This window comes from Beta vulgaris, chromosome 2 (assembly GCF_026745355.1).
Source record: "Beta vulgaris subsp. vulgaris cultivar EL10 chromosome 2, EL10.2, whole genome shotgun sequence".
Lineage (NCBI taxonomy): Eukaryota > Viridiplantae > Streptophyta > Magnoliopsida > Caryophyllales > Amaranthaceae > Beta > Beta vulgaris.
The window spans coordinates 34,787,280-34,796,186 of NC_079203.1; positions in this window are offsets into that span (position 1 = coordinate 34,787,280).

Sequence of the window (8,907 nt, forward strand, 5' to 3'; positions counted from 1 at the left end):
TTATTGCAAAATTCAATATGTTTCTGAATTTTTCAAAATTACTACTGGTTTTCAAAATTCAAAATCCATAACATACAAATTTTTCAAAATTCAAAATCTAGAACATTTATGAAAATTTCCAAATTTCAAAATATGATTCAAATTGACTAATGTTCATTTGATTCAATTTTTAGTTTATTCAGTCTACTGTAGATTCAAATTCGTAGTTTGTTCATTCGAGTTATTCAAAATGTTCTTTCAAATTAGTTATATGTACAATGTGGTGAACATATATGTTGTCATTATAATTATTTATAATGCACAAATATAATTTTGCAATGAACAACATATTATTTGTTTAATGAATATCCCAATTGAATAAGTATATAAATATCCAAAAAACAATAATTACAAAAGATGGTACACTCAAAATGTAGTTTGTATCTAAAGGCAAAAATATAAACAAAATAATACAATATGTCCCATATGAACACCAGAGCCTTAGAAAAGAACATATATAGCTAACTAAAAACTATTGAGTTCATTGAAAATATACTATTGCTTTCGAACTTCCTCCTTTTTCGATTGCTTTGATTTGCGAGATCCGGACACCGTAACGTACCCTTAGTTGTCTGATCCTGTTGAGCTAAATTGATACAATAAAAAAGAGTAATAGTTAAAACAAAAAAGTTTAGTTTATAATACAATGAACATAATCTTTTAAACATACAATATTGAACACATTTTTATAATACAATGAGCATGTTGCTAAATACACAATGAATATATGACCAAATATAACAAGCATCTGACTAAAATGATTTTAATGAACATATGTTAATAATACAATGAACATTAGCCCAAAAATGTGCACTTCATATTCGTAAATACTATAATAAACATTATATAATCATACAAAGAGCATTTGAACAAATACGACACATTTGTAGAGAAATACATGATAGTAAACTCATTATTAATTCATATCACTTCATTGAACATATTACAAACATACACTGAACATATGACTGAAATACAACAAGCATCTGACAAACATAGTTTCGTCAAACTGATTCTAATAGAAAATGAACATATGTCAAAATTCATGGTATTGATAGTTCAATATAACTAATATGTACCAGACACATAATATACATATGACAATGTACGACTAAATGAACGAACATATTACTATGAATTCAATGAACACATTATAATAATATAACGAATCCATATCCATTAAAAAGGGAGAAGTTGTATTATTGTATCTTAGTAACAGTGGGCTTGTCATTTTACCCCTACCACTTCGTGTAATTGTTGTTCTGCCCTTCCTTTCCATCGTATCTCTGTTGGTTGCATCCCACAACCCTCCATCTTTATCCTCCTCCAACCTAGACAGTTCCCCTTCATTTTCTCCATCTTCATCGCCTCCTACCGTCCTACTCTCCCCTCCAACCTCGCTTTCTCAATCTTCTTCGTCTCTCTCCTCTTTCTTTTCTGTTTCTCTAGGTTTAGAATCAATTTACCGGCATCGGAAAACATTAATCGTTGCTATTGTGGCTTCGTTTTTTTTCCAGTAACCCTTGGCTTAGCTTCTTCATCGATACAATTTTCTATCTCTTCTTTTGGGTTTTAGATCACCCTCTGTCTCATCGACTTTGCAATTCCACTCATAATCGATGTCCATGACAGGATGATGACGAGGGAAAGCTTTCATTCATGGCTACTCTTTTGGTTTTTTTTATTTGTGTGAAGTTTGCTAGGTTATTTTCAAGATTTCTTTTTTGTGGAATTTTGTTGAAGCTTTTTTTCTGAATTGTGTTTGAACCTTTAGTAGCTTGCTTGAACTGTGACGTGGTTGAGTGTTCTTTCAACAATGAGTTAGAATTGCTTATAACTGATTTTATTAGTAAAGTAATATTCACCATAAAAACAAAAAAGATAAAAAAAATGATTTTTTAACTAGAATAATCCAAATTTTTGGCCATTCGCTCGTAATAATACAAACTTTTGATTATTATGTAATAATACAAACTTTACATTAAAATTCCTATATTACGTCAATATGACCTATAACTTACAAAATCAGTAATAAAATGTCGACACTCCTCCACCATACCTTCAACACTCCTAGCCTTGAACCTCTTCTCCGAACTGAACTCCTCCATCAAACTCGAAGAAACACCCTGCCACCACCGTCAGCACCACCAAACCCACTGCCACCACCACAACCACCCCCCCAGTTCGTCTCCTCTACCCCACTGCCACCACCGAAACCACCCCAAGTCCGTCTCCCCCCATCCATACTCTCCCCTCTCCCAAATCCACCCCGTAGAAACCACCCCAAAACCTCCGCCTTCTCCTCCTCCAATCCCAAAAATCTCCCCTTCCCTACCTTACCACGAAAATCCTCACAAGAATCCAGACAATAAGTTCATTAATGGTGTCCTTAATTCAAACCTTATCTCATTACTCTTTCATCTCTTCGGTTCATTATAGCCATGGCGTCCCCAAGTTCGAACCTTAGAGAGAATGCATGATAAGAGATCAGAGGGGAAATTCAAACCTCAGGATGCACTGAGATTGTTGCAGAGGCAAAATCAACGACGTGAAAGAGAGAGAGTGGAGTCGAAAAAAGAGACCATGAGACCACCAAAAAAAGAGCAGCCATCATCAATGGCGGACGACGAAGCAACACTCTCCAGAACCGCCTTGTATTCCTCTTCCTTCACAACCGCCATTAATACTCACTGAGCTCCTTCAGCCAACACACACCACAATCCCAACACCTTGACTCGAAATTATACCCATCACATCCGCTCCTCCTCGAAATTCAAACCACCATAAAATCATCACTCATGCTCAACCATTTAGGCCAGGGATTTTTGACATTCGGGAATGTGATGGCGGAGGGGAGAACGACTAAGAGGAGGAGAGTCTGCGGCAAAAAATAGTCGATTTAGGAGAGATGAAGGACACGGGATAGTGAGTGAGGGAAGAGAGAGGCTGGTTTCGGGTGGGGAAGGGTTGGGGAAGTGGTTATGGGTGGGGGAGGTACTAGGGAAGTGGTTTTGGGGTAGGGGAGGTACTAGGGAAGTGGTTTCGGGGTGGGAGGAGGAACTGAGGTTTGGTTCGTGGTTGAGGAGGGGCTGGAGGGCTGGAGGGAAGAGACAACAATGGTTGAGGGAGGGTATGGCCAAAGGAGGGGAGGGTGGGGTGGGGGAGGGGGAAAAAAGAGTGGAGGGGACCAACAGAAGAAATAATAAAAAGGAAATTGTTGGTTTTTTTTTCAAACTGAAATAAAAATTCTAAAAACTAACCAATAAGATAATGACATGTGTCATAATGACCTGCTACAACAAGTTAACAACAGGTATTGACATACCAGGAGACCTTTTTAAGAAAGTTTGTACTATTACATAATAAGCAAAAGTTTGTATTATTGTGAGCGAATGACTAAAAGTTTGTATTATTCTAGTTAAAAAATCCAAAAATAAAAATAAGAGTATAATTTAATATTTCACTTATTGATGTATGCATGCCCCTATAAATTATGTGTGTCTACACTATATTAAGCCCGATTTATAACCACTTTCAATGGCCATGTCAATTGTATATCGATTCATGTGTTTGGTGATCTACCTTCCTCACCCCCCCCCCCCCCCAATAACTGCAAACCTTAAGAAAATTATGATTAAGTCTTAGGCTAACAATATCAATGCTCGATGAACATTGCAACTAGGGACTTGTATGAGCATCTATACGATGAAGCTTACCGAGTTGATGTTGTCATTCTTACAAATAGTCGTGGCCAGACTTATGCCCATGCTAATATTTTGGTAAGTTCTTTAAAAACCCCTAATATAAGTTATATGCAATTTGTATGTTATTAGATGATTGTCATGGCAACTAAAAGCCGGTTGTTTTTTTATAAGCAATATCAGATATTATTGCATCAAAAAAAACCAGCATAATAAGCACAACAATTTAAAACCCCAAGACAAGAGCAGCACCAACACAGAGTCATACAACCTATGAGACAAGCAACTCTCTAACCCATCTGTGATCAGATTCTCTAGTATTATGAGGTATAATACTATATAATCTAGGAGAAATTCACAAGATAGGGTCCAACTATTACCCATTTTCTTTTATAAGTCCCAACTATGAATTATTCTTTGCAGGTCCCAAGTTTACCATATTGTGATTTTTATAAGTCTTGGATTAATTATAAACGGTTTAAAAGGTAATATTTTTAAATGTTCTCCCCATTTTATAGGACTTTGTCACTTGCTGAAAGTGTTAGAATATGGTACACATTTAAAAATCTTACCTTTTAAACCTATTATAAGTAACTCAGGACCTATGAAAATCATAAGATGGTAAACTTGGGACCTGTAGGGAATAATCCATAATTGGGACTTATAAAAGAAAATGAGTAATAGTTGAGCTCTCTCTTGTGAATTTTTCCTATAATCTATTATATACATTATGTTTAATCCTACTTACAACTTTCTCTATCCTTCTAATTTGTGCATTCCATAGAGCATTATTTCTTTCCAACTATATGTTGTAAATTGTACAAAGCAAAATTGTGAAGTGAATGTCACGTCTGAATTTATTCATCTTCCTCCTGCAAATTCACTTAATCACCTCGAAGGGGAGTGAAACAGTGTCTATTCATACCAAGCCAAGTTGTAATAGCTTTCAAACATTTAGCACTGTAATGACATTCAAAGAACAAGTGATGATGTGATTCATTAGCACTATCACAAATCAAGCACATGGCATCTTGAGTGATGCACATGTGCATCAATCTTGTTTTAGTATTCAATCTGTTCAACATGATTAACCAGGAAATGAGTCTATGTTTAGGTTGACTTAGTCTGCACCAAACTGCTCTTGACCAGTAAAGGTTTCCCATATGAACCTCCATCTTCTTGTAAATATGTTGAATAGTGTATATAGGCATACCACTAAGCTGGTGTTCACATATCCACAATTTCATTCTTTCTTTGACTTGGCAAATACTTCTCCAGTACCAACTATCACCTTTTTTGGGGGTATACTCCCACCAAATCTGACCCTAAGATATATTATATGAATCCATTTAACCCAAAGGTTTCCTTTCCTAGCAGCAATCATCCACACAAGCTTTGCTAGGGCATCAATGTTCTACTTGTAGATGTTTAACAAACCCAACAATAGTGGAAAAAAACACAAGGGTTGCGGTCAAAACAGCCGTAAGGGCTGTGTTTTTGGCCTGCAGCCCTTGCTGTAGCAGCCCTTCGGCAAAATTCAAGGGTTGTGGTTTTTGACCGCAACCTTTCACTACCAAGGGCTGCGGTTTAGACCCAAAACTGCAGCCCTTCCTTGTATAAAGGGTTGTGGTTTTTGCTAAAGCCCGCAACCCTTGTCACCCTCAAATAAATTGTTTTTGCATATTATAGTTCGAAATATATCCAAAAACAGTTACCGAGTATATATTGTTATTATTTGAGCATTAAAAGATTATAAAGAACAGTACAAAATATAAATTCATGAAACGAAATCAAGAAGATCTAGATAAATATTGAATCAATTACAACTCTAAACCATCCATTCTCATATTCTTCAAATCAAATCGACAAAATATTGATCAAAATAAACAAATGAAAGCATAAATTGCATATCTTCAAAATTTATTCTCAAATTTCATAAACCGATGGAGCAATTCTTCAAGAAAAAGACACCAAAAATCACATCAACCAACCATATAAAAGACAAAAAAAACCACAATATGCAGAAAAAAATATAAAATACAAAAAAAAAAATTCAGATATGATATGCAGAAGAAGATGTCGAACAAGCTAAAAAAATACCAAAAAACCATATCTGATATGCAGCAATTCGTAGGTGAGTTGTTGTTGCGTCGCTCCGGTGGCTGCGTGGTGTTGCGCGTCGTGCCGGTTTTGTATGTTTGTCTCCTTCACGTTCTCACGAAATTATCGTTGTTGTGTCGGTTCGTCGTTTGTTTGCGTGTCATGGTCTATTCTGCCGGAGTGTGAGAGAGAAGGGAGGCGTGAGATAGAAGGGATGAGTGTGAGATAGAAGGGATGAGTGTCAGATAGAAGGGAGAAGGAAGGCGTGAGAAAGTTTGTGACAAATCCTACTACCCGCTTAACATTTATTTAAGCCTGCCCAAAGTCTTCCTTTCAAAATAATAAAAAAAGCCCATAAAGGCATGTGGTTAGCCCAAAAACCGCAGCCCTTTAAAGGGCTTCAATTTTTAGGCTAATCGCAACCCTTCACTATCAAGGGCTACGTTTTCAAAAAAAGCAACACATGCACCGCATCCCTTGCGTTTTTTCCACTAGTGCATCCCTCCTTCACTCTTAGGTTTGCATACATCTTTCCAAGCCACCTTTCTAGGTTTATTTGAATCAGCAACACCTTTCCAGAGGAAATTCCTACAAATCTTATTGATTTGAGCATATATTCCTTTAGGAAGGGACATGATTTGAGACCAATAGGTTTGTATGGCCATCAAAACAGAATTAATCAGGGTTAACCTCCCAGCAAAGGACATATGCCTTGAACTCCACGCCTTTATCCTGGCACACATCTTCTCAATAATAATATGCCAAGGTATCTAAAAGGGAAGCTCCCTTTTACAAAGCGAGTCATGTCAAGGATTCTTTTAACCTCCTCATTAGACATTCCAGTACAGTATACAAAAGTTTTTTCAGGGCTTGCTTTCAAACCAGTTGTGTTGGAGACGAGCTGATAGCCTTGGATCATTAGGGACACGAATCTAAAATCCCCTTTATAGCTGAGGATAATATCATCTGCAAAAACACATATGGTTTAATTTCATTACTCTGAATCTAGGATGGAATTTGAAACCCTCTTTTGCCCCCACCATCTTCAATACTCTAGGGAGGTATTCAACACACAACACAAAAAGCAAAGGTGAGAGAGGATTACCTTGCCTCAATCCTCTCTTGCCTTCAAAAAAACCTTGAAGAGTGCCATTAATAATAGACAGAGAAAACCGAGGAGATCTCACACAAACCATTACCAGCCTAATGAAATGCTCAGGGAACTATAAACCTTTAAGCATTTCCTCCACAAAGTTTCATTCGACATTGTCGTATGCTTTTTGAAGGTCTGACTTAATGATGCACCCGAGGGTATTCACTTTCCTCTCATAGCCTCTTACAAGGTCTTGACACATAATTATATATTGTGCGCAATGAATTTGTTGTGCACAAATGCACCCTGATTATGTGCAATGATTTATGTGAAAGAATACATCCTTAGACATCCCGAAAATTACTAAATATAAAAAGGAATTACCCGCTGAAAAAGGCCTGTAGGGCTGCGTTTTTTGACAACAGCCCTTTCAATAGCAGCCCTTCACTTTTTAAGTAGGGCTGCGCTAGACAAGCGCAGCCCTTCCTACCAAAAAAAAAAAATATCGACATTTTTTTACTATTAATCTCACATTTTCCTAATTTTAACATTTGCATTAAACTTTAAAGTAAACCATCGAAATCCAGAAGAGAAGAAATTATAGATCTACAATGCAACTAAACCCAAATATACAGAAGAGAAGAAATTATAGATCTACAATGCAACTAAACCCAAAACAAAAAAAAAAGAACGAAATGAAAAGGAACAAAAACTAATATAAAGAAGAGAAGAAATTATTGATCTGAAAATACAAGAACATTAATCAAAACAAAGATTAAGAAATTTTAGATCTGAAAATACAAGAACAGGGCTGTTTAAATACATAAAACAAAACTCTAATACATAATTAAGGAAAAAAATTCAAAAAAACTTAAAATGCCTATTTGGAGCCTTAAACGAACTCGGATGGCTTAAAAAGCCTAAACATCACAGCATAGCGGTGTGTTTGACTCGTTGGCCCGTTCCGCTTCCGAAAAGGTTTTACAATAGGCAATTGGACTCCATCGGCATGATTAGTGCAAATCATTTCAGGCTTTTTGTCACAACTTTTCTGAGAGTTTTTGAGAGAAAAAGAGGATGAGAGATGAGAGAGAAGGAGGAAAGGGAGGAGGGACGTGAGAGAAGGAGGAAAAGGGAGGAGGGACGTGAGAGAGGAGAGAGAATGAGGGATAATATATTTGATGAAGCCTGCTTAATATTTGAAGCCCATGAGTTTTTTATTTCAAATTTTTTTAAGAAAGGCTGCGCTTTTCTTTAAAAGCGCAGCCCCACATAACAGAAGGGATTCGCTTTTTTAAAAAGCGCAGCCCTTCACTTAGGGTGCGTTCTATTCAACTTATTGGCCCTGAACTTATTGGACCTTATCTGAACTGAACTTATTGAACCTGAACTGAACTTATTGGAACTTATTAAACCCGATTGGACCTGATTCAACTTATTGGACCTGATTGAACCTGATTGGAACTTATTGGACCTTATTGGAACTTATTGACCTTATTGAAACTTATTAGACCTTATTGGCCCTGATTGAAACTTATTAGACCTTATTGGACCTGATTGAAACTTATTAGACCTTATTGGACCTGATTGAAACTTATTTGACCTTATTAGACAAAAAAATTGATCATTAATAACAAATATTACCACTAACGTAAATACTACCCCTCAAAATTTTTTATGGAGTAATAATTATTATAATTCGTCCTTTAAAAAATAATGATTATTAATTATCTCTCATGATAATTAATTTAACAAAAAAAATTACTATTTATATATTTGCCTATACATGACTCACCACTAATATATCTAATAGTCTTGTTTTGATTTTATAAAACACTAGTAGAAAAGCAAAAAATTTAATATGAATGATAAAATAATAGACATAATACAAATAAATAATAAAATAATGTAATTATAATTATTATTGAAAAATATTGTAATTATAATAAAAATTATTATTATTGTTAACCTTAA